We start from the raw sequence: 8,245 nt of genomic DNA, 5'->3' as shown, positions 1-8,245 counted from the left end.
AAGATCTAATGTTGGATATGCTCTCTCGGCATTAGAACAGGTATATTCAAATCAATTTGTCCTTGGTTCACTTAAAATTTCCAACTGCGATCGAAGCAATGATCGCTGTGTGCTTTTTGAGCCTATTATTCGAATAAACGCCGCATCACGCTGCGGCGTTTATTCGAGGGCGGAGTTTATTAATATTTTTGCTCTAAAATGCGGCGTTTATTCGAGGGCGGCGTTTAATCGAATAAATCTGGCAGTACAAATCTAGAGAAACGCCCTGAGCAAAGTAAGAACGCGATCTTTGCCTTAACTTCCAACCCTAACTCCTGAATATTTACTTCCGTTTCAGTGGGTTCCAATCCTCGCTCTAGTGCAGTTTCGCTCCGTTACGGAAACCACCCCGAAATCAGCGTTTTATGTGTGAACAAAAGCCCTATCCGATACGGTTTCATGCTGGCCCGAGAGCTATCCGCTAGTGTAGACATAGCCTGATTGCCTGTTTACATGAAGGTGGGGGACCCCAGGTAGGTCAGGTAACCCGCCCTAGGTGGGGTAACCCGCCTGTCCATTTTATCTCTTATTTTATCTTGCTCACGTTTGCATGATAGGTGGGATGACCCGCCTAGTCAGGTTTCCCGGTCTGTTGGGTAGGGTAACCTTATCAGCCGGGGTGACAATTTGCCATGTAAACGTCTCAAGGTGGGGTAATCCGCTTAGACAAAAAAATCAAATGAGCAAAACAATCGCGAAACAGGTGTTTTACATGTGTTAAAACTTTGTACTTTTTTGTATTTCCTAGGCATCCCATGTAGAGTTAAAACGTTAAAAACATCAATGTACACGTCCTCTTAGCAATGAAACCTCTACGGCGATGTATAGCCACGTTTTCACTTTGAACTCAACACTTTCACATATTATGCCGAAGTGAAGACGTCGTACCATCAGAATCGGTGAACTCATCGAACTATTGGCGAAAATCGTAGAAGAAAATAAATTACCTTTTTCAGCGACATTTTACCACACGTTGCCGTACAAGTGCGATAAACTTCACCCCGGCATCCCGGGGTAGTAAGATTGTACGTAAAAGGTTAAAGCGGGCAATATTTCCGAACACCGTCATGTCAAGGTGGGAGACCCCAGGTAGGTGAGGTAACCCGTGTAGGTGGAGTAATCTGCATGTCCACATAATTTCTTGTTTTATCTTGATCACGTTTACATGATTGGTGGGCTGGCCCGCCTTTGCAGGTTGCCCAGTCCCCCAGCGAGGGTAACCCTGTCAGCTGGGGTGACTATTTGCCATGTAAACGTCTCAAGGTGGGGTAACCCGCCTAGCCGGGTCACTTTCATGGCAAAAAGCTCAAAAGCGAAACACGTATGTTTTAAAACTTTGTACATTTCCTAGCCATCTCATGGCAGAAATCACCAGAAAACGAAATGGAAATACAAGGAGTGTAAAATTTTCACATTTCGGAATATTTAGCGTTGTAAATCGACCATACTTCAAACTATTCCTGCTGACGTTAAGTCAGCGGTTCCTCGCGTAACCTAACACTGGGTGACACAACGCGTGATGCTTTCATGATTAAATACATACGTGTTCGAGAATTTCTTTCGTCTCTTTCGAGACGTTAGCTTTGGGCGCCTATGCTCAAACTTCCTAATTGCAAGCGCAACAACAACCTCAAGAAACCTCACCCCAGCACCTCGGGCTTGTAAGATCGTATATAAACGCGTTTTATTTTTCGACCACGGCTAGGCGGGTTACATCACCTACCTGGGGTCCCCCACCTCCATGTAAACAGGTCCTAACCGAGCCGACACAAATTAAATTAAAAATCCATCTCTATGAGGTAAATCGAGGATTCGAAATCGCGAAAGTTGCAACTGTGTATGCATTCTAGGATTCCAAAATTTAAGTTTTTATATCCTCCTCCTGTTATTTTACCTGCTCCACCCCTGCTCTCTAAGAAAAAAACTGAATTCATGCAGCCATGTTCTATTAAGCGATCCTGTACTAAGCGATAACCCCACATAAATATAAGCAGTCGATCGGTTGTCAAAGTCCCGGAATTTTTTCCCCCTAGTAATTGAAATTTTCACCTCTATTTAGCGGCCGTGGTCATCCTTGAAGGAATCTCAACAGCCTATTTATTATTTTTGTCTTCACCTTTATTCAGAACGGTCACTCAAATAAGAATCATTCAAATAAAATTACTAACTATTTTCCCCGTGGGAAACAAACCTTACATCTTCGTTTGGAAGATATGTAACGACAACAGGACTGAGTGGATTTCAATTCGGTCTGAAATCATACGAGTGATAACAAAATCGGACGACCGTGCAGCGGGAGTCCGATTTGTTTATCACGATTTGTTTATCACGATTTTTTTATCACGAGTTCAAGGACGAGGTTTACTAGTTCATCACGAGTATTATAATTTCCGAGGAAAGAAGAATTTCTCAAGTTTCATCGTGGGGTTTTTTGGCTCGTTCCGATTGGTTAAAAAACTATGAACTTTTCATTGGAAAGTTGCTGATTGGCTAGAATTGACAGTGGTAATAAAAGCCATTCTTCATTATTTGCTATCAAATGAACTGGTTAAAGCTTCTCCAGCCGTCATCTCAGCCGCTTTACGATACAGACAGTGTTCTGAAACAGTCAATCCGTCTACAACAGACAAAGCCTTTGAGATGAAATCAATCAAGTTGTTTCTCATTTTTGCTCTCTGCATCTCTGTTGGTAAGTTTCAAACATCGCACTTTCCTTAACTCTTAAAGCGAAAAATAAATACTCTTTGATATCATTGTCGCCTGGTGCAGTCAAAGAGGGGTCACGAGCTTTTCCCGTCAAGCTACTACTGCACGGAGCAATAAAAATCAGGGCTCAACTCAGTCAGCATCCACATTATCGTTTTATCTTTATTTTGTATGTCGATTTACAAGTAGTTCTAGAAACACTTTGGGACGGTCCTACTATTACCTTTCCACCCTCTTGACTCTGTTCACAAAAGTAAATATTCAGATAAAGTTTCAGCTAAATTAAGGACTGTTTAGAAGGAAGTGGTTTTGTTTAACAGTAGCTAATTTTTGTGTAAATAATCAGAGATCTGTGTTTGACAGAGGATGATCGCACATACCATGTTTTTCAGACGCTCGTGCTAGTTCTGTGATCCAACACTGCTCTGTCAAGCCAATCTCATTAGTTGTTTATCATATGACACCCCCCTAACCCGAACTCCTAAGGGAAACTGCAGTTCGAGTGGGTCAAGGCAAATCGTATGGTTCTAATTACTGGAGGGTTCGAGTTAACTAAGATAATTTGAGATATTTTCTCAAAGAAATGTTTTTTTTTCGGAAATTGTAATTGTTATGACTAATGACTAGTAACAGGACTTCGTGTTGTCCAATTCTGTGTGTAATCATGCTCACAATAATAAATCTGACTCCAGCGTCGCGGCCGTCCGATGTTGTAATCACTATGATTACAGATCAGACCGAATCGGTCTCCACTTGGTCCTATTATCATTATTAATGATTTGTTTACTTAGTTATCTGTTCCTCTTTTAAGACCACATTTCACGATCTATTATTTATTTATTAAAACATTTATTTATTTTGCCAAATGTGCCAGGTTTTTACTCCATCCAACTTCTGTATTGTTTGATTGTTTTTGACAGGATATGGCCTCATATGTTACCAATGTTTCTCTTCCGGGGGTTGGAGTGAATGTAAGAAAACACAGAGAGTGCAGAAATGTCGACCCTATCAGGATTCGTGTGCCAAAGTTCATGCGAAGATAAAGTCGGATAGATATGCAAAAGCTTGTGCTTCCAGGAGGCAATGCAATGGCACAACTTCCTTCTGCCACAAAATGAGATTCACCGAGTGCCAGATCACCTGCTGCACCACTAATTTATGCAATTGAGCCCAAGAACCAATGATTGGCGTGTCTTCGTTTAGTCTTCGAAAGCTGTTGATGAATGAACACTAAATAAAATGGATTTTAAGCGCGACCCTTAAGAAGCAACTAATTACACCAAATGAGTGTTTTGTTTTTTATTCTTTCTTCGCTCGCACTGTTCAGACATTGTAGAGGTTAAAATCGAGGCGCGATGTGGGATGCGAAAAATTTTAAAGACGAGACTAAGATATACTCAGTTTTAGAGGCGGAATAGGGGAGAGGGCAGGTACACGCGGAATCATGATTTAGCTCAAGTTACGACTCACACAACCTCGGAAACATTAGAAGGTATTCATTTGCTTTAGAAACGGGCTTAATTAATGCTCCCTTGTAAATTGGGGTTAACAGACCCAAATGTCTCCACAGTATGCCCAGTTTTCTCTCCTTTATTATAATTTTGCTCTCACGAGGACGTCTGCGTGAACATATCTTTCTGTAGGATATTATCGGCGGTTCTTGGAATATCTCTCTTAGCAATGGTTTTCTCCCTAATAAGAGTACATCATTATTATTGTAAACGCTGTAACTTTTCCATCAGTTGGCGATAAACTGGAGCAATTTGAGTTTGACCAGGCAGAATCGGGATGAAATGTTCATTGCAGCGGGATGGTGGGATGTAATGAAAAATAACGGCGGAATGCGGGATTGGAAAAGTTTATTTTGGACCCTCATTGTAACTTTGAGAAAACTATTAGGCAGCAAAATTTGGTTTAACGAGTGTTACTATTCATTAATTTCTTAAAGCGCGTTGAGTTTTCAAAAATTGTTAAGATTTTTTGACAATAAACTATCTGCTAACCTGGTACTCTATTTGTCGTCTTGATATTTCACGCGAGGGGTTAACAAAGAGAAACAAAGGTTAAAGAAAGATGTTTTTTTGTTTTGTCACGAGCGCGGGATAAAGGAAAAAATTTTGAGTCCCCATGAGGAATCGAACCTCAGACATTCGGATTCCGCGCCCCGATGCTCTACCTCTGAGCCACAGAGACTCCACGGTGCGCGAGGTCTATTGCGAAGTTCATATGACGCGCGTCCTGCTTACTGCTTGGATCAGCAATGTCGGTAGCGTAATGTCTGTAGATAGAAATAAGAGAAACTGTAAGTTTTGAGCTAGGGAAAGAAATAAAGGTTATGTTAAAAAGATGGCGGTGGCAGTTGTGCTCTGTCCTCCGCTTTAAGTTGAATTATGGTCATTTACCAACCCAGAAACTTGCATTTGCCTAGCCTCTGATCGGCGCTCGAGCAATGACTCACATCTTCACGCATGCCCTGTCTCTCTGGAAACTTTCCTTGATCTATTTTCTTAAATTTAGAAACTGATGACCAATTCTTTGATACGGCCAGCAAGCTTAATCATGTAAAGCTGCTGGATATGATAACATCTATATTTCCACTGTTAAAAGTGCATTTACTTCATATCCGCACCACTTCCATTGCAAGGTGTTCTTCCAAATGAAACGAAAGGATGAGGATTCGACTGCACGAAAGATACAACTATGCATGCATACTAGGATTCCAAAATTAAAGTTTTATCATATCCTCCTCCTGTTACTTTTCTTGCTCCACCCCTGCTCTCTAAGAAAAAAAAATGAGTGCATGCAGTCATGTTGTATTAAGCGATCCTGTACTAAGCGATCACCCCACATAAATATAAGCGGTCGATCGGTTGTCAAAGTCCCGGAATTTTTTCTCCCTATTAATTGAAATTTTTACCTCTATATAGCGGTCGTAGTCATCCTCTCGATGTAGTGTTCGTGGAATTGTTCTGAAGCTGATGTCTACAGATTTACATGAGAATTTGTCGCCTTGAAGATTGTACTGAAAAAGCGTTTCTTATCGCGTTTGACCCGTATTCTGTGAAACCTGTAGCCAAAGGTCAAAACCGCTTAAAAGCGGTCACCCTGCCATTCCCCGTGGGAAACGAACCTTACATCTTCGTTTGAAAGATATATAACGGCAACAGGACTGAGAGGAGTTCAATTCGGTCTGTACTCATACGAGTGATAACAAAATCGGACTCCCGCTGCACGGTCGTCCGATTTCTTTATCACGAGTTCAGGCACGAGTTTTACTAGTTCATCACGAGTATTACAATTTCCGAGGAAAGAAGAATTTCTCAAGTTCCATCGTGGGATGTTTTGGCTCGTTCCGATTGGTTAAAGAACTGTGAAATTTTTACGGAAAGTTGCTAATTGGCTAGAATTGACAGCGGTAATAAAAGCCATTCTTCATTATTTGCTATCAAATGAACTGGTTAAAGCTTCTCCAGCCGTCATCTCAGCCGCTTTACGATACAGACAGTGTTCTGAAACAGTCAATCCGTCTACAATAGACAAAGCCTTTGAGATGAAATCAATCAAGTTGTTTCTCATTTTTGCTCTCTGCATCTCTGTTGGTAAGTTTCAAACATCGCACTTTCCTTAACTCTTAAAGCGAAAAATAAATACTCTTTGATATCATTGTCGCCTGGTGCAGTCAAAGAGGGGTCACGAGCTTTTCCCGTCAAGCTACTACTGCACGGAGCAATAAAAATCAGGGCTCAACTCAGTCAGCATCCACATTATCGTTTTATCTTTATTTTGTATGTCGATTTACAAGTAGTTCTAGAAACATTGTGGGACGGTTCTACTATTACCTTTCCACCCTCTTGACTCTGTTCACAAAAGTAAATATTCAGATAAAGTTTTAGCTAAATTAAGGACTGTTTAAAAGGACGTGGTTTTGTTTAAAAGCAGCTAAACTTTGTTTTAATAACCAGGCGTCTGTGTTTGACGCAAGAAATTCGAACATGTCATGTTTTTCAGACGCTCGTGCTAGTTCTGTGATCTAACACTGCTCCGACAAATCAATCGCACTGGTTGTTTATCATATGATAAAATTGTAAAGCGCATAGACCCTTCGTATATGCGCTACATAAATGAGTCATACTATCTTATTATTAGCTGACCTCTCTAGCTCGAACTCCCAAGGGAAACAGAAGTTTGAGTTAGCTGATACTGAATGACTTCAAAAATGGGTCAAGGCAAATCGTATGGTATTCTAGTTACTGGAGGGTTCGAGTTAACCAAGATCATTTGAGACATTTTCTCAAATAAATGTGTTTGTTTGTTTTTTTTCCGGAAATTGTAATTGTTATGACTAATTGATAACAGGGACTTCGTGTTGTCCAATTCTGTCTGAAATCATGCTCGAAATAAATTGACAAATCTGACTCCAGCTTCGCGGTCGTCCGATGTTGTAATCACTATGATTACAGATCAGACCGAATCGGTCTCCACTTGGTCCTATTACTATTATTAATGATTTGTTTACTTAGTTATCTGTTCCTCTTTTAAGACCATATTTCACGATCTATTATTTATTTATTAAAACATCTATTTATTTTGCCAAATATGCCAGATTTTATTCCATCCACCTACTGTATTGGTTGATCATTTTTGTTAGGATATGGCCTCAAGTGTTACGGATGTTTCGATACCCACAGTTGGGATAGATGTAAGAAAACACAGAGAGTGCAGAAATGTCAACCCTATCAGGACGCATGCGCCAAACTTCATGGGAAGAAGAGGTTTGATTTATATCTAAAAGGCTGTGTTCCCAGGGGGAAATGCAACGGCACATCTTCGTTATGCCACGAACAGAGATTCACTGAGTGCCAGATCACCTGCTGCACCACTGATTTATGCAATTGAGCCCAAGAACCAATGATTGGCGTGCCTTCGTTTAGTCTTCGAAAGCTGTTGATGAATGAACACTAAATAAAATGTATTATGAGTTACGAGTGTTTTGTTTTTTATTCTTTCTTTGCTCGCACTGTTCAGACATTGTAGAGGGTCCAGCATAGGTTTGGCGGAATGCGGGATGAGGCTTAAAATCGAGGCTGGATGTGGGATACGAGGAATTTTAAAGACGAGAACCAAGGTATGCTCCGTTTTGGAGGCGGGATAAGGGAGAGGGCGGATTCACGCGGAATTATGATTTGGCTCAAGTTACGACTCACACGACCTCGGAGACATTAGAAAGTATTTATTTGCTTTAGAAACGGGCTTAATTAATGCTCCCGTGTAAATTGGGGTTAACAGACTCAAATGACTTTTTAGTACATCCAGTTTTCTTTGTATTAGTTACAAGTGTACACACGACTCCACAGTATGCCCAGTTTTCTCTCCTTCATTATAATTTTGCTCTCACGAGGACGTCTGCGTGAACGCCCCTTTCTGTAGGATGTTATCGGCGGTTCTTGGAATATCTCTCTTAGCGATGATTAATGTACTCACTATAATTTTCCATCAGTTA

The 8,245-nt window shown here is 40.8% G+C and overlaps 1 long non-coding RNA gene across 1 annotated transcript; it reads right to left on the bottom strand.

Moving 5' to 3' along the window:
- Positions 1–3,664: 3,664 nt before the first annotated feature.
- On the bottom strand, positions 3,665–5,971 carry LOC149049520 (uncharacterized). Its single transcript, XR_016183820.1, has 2 exons — positions 5,663–5,971; positions 3,665–5,023 (listed from the first exon to the last, which is right to left on the bottom strand). It is a non-coding gene; the product is annotated as an uncharacterized LOC149049520 (long non-coding RNA).
- Positions 5,972–8,245: the final 2,274 nt, after the last annotated feature.

The sequence above is a fragment of the Pocillopora damicornis genome, chromosome 2 (assembly GCF_964200805.1).
Source record: "Pocillopora damicornis chromosome 2, jaPocDami1.2, whole genome shotgun sequence".
In the NCBI taxonomy this organism is placed as follows: Eukaryota; Metazoa; Cnidaria; class Anthozoa; order Scleractinia; family Pocilloporidae; genus Pocillopora; species Pocillopora damicornis.
This window is presented reverse-complemented; position numbering and strand designations above follow the sequence as displayed.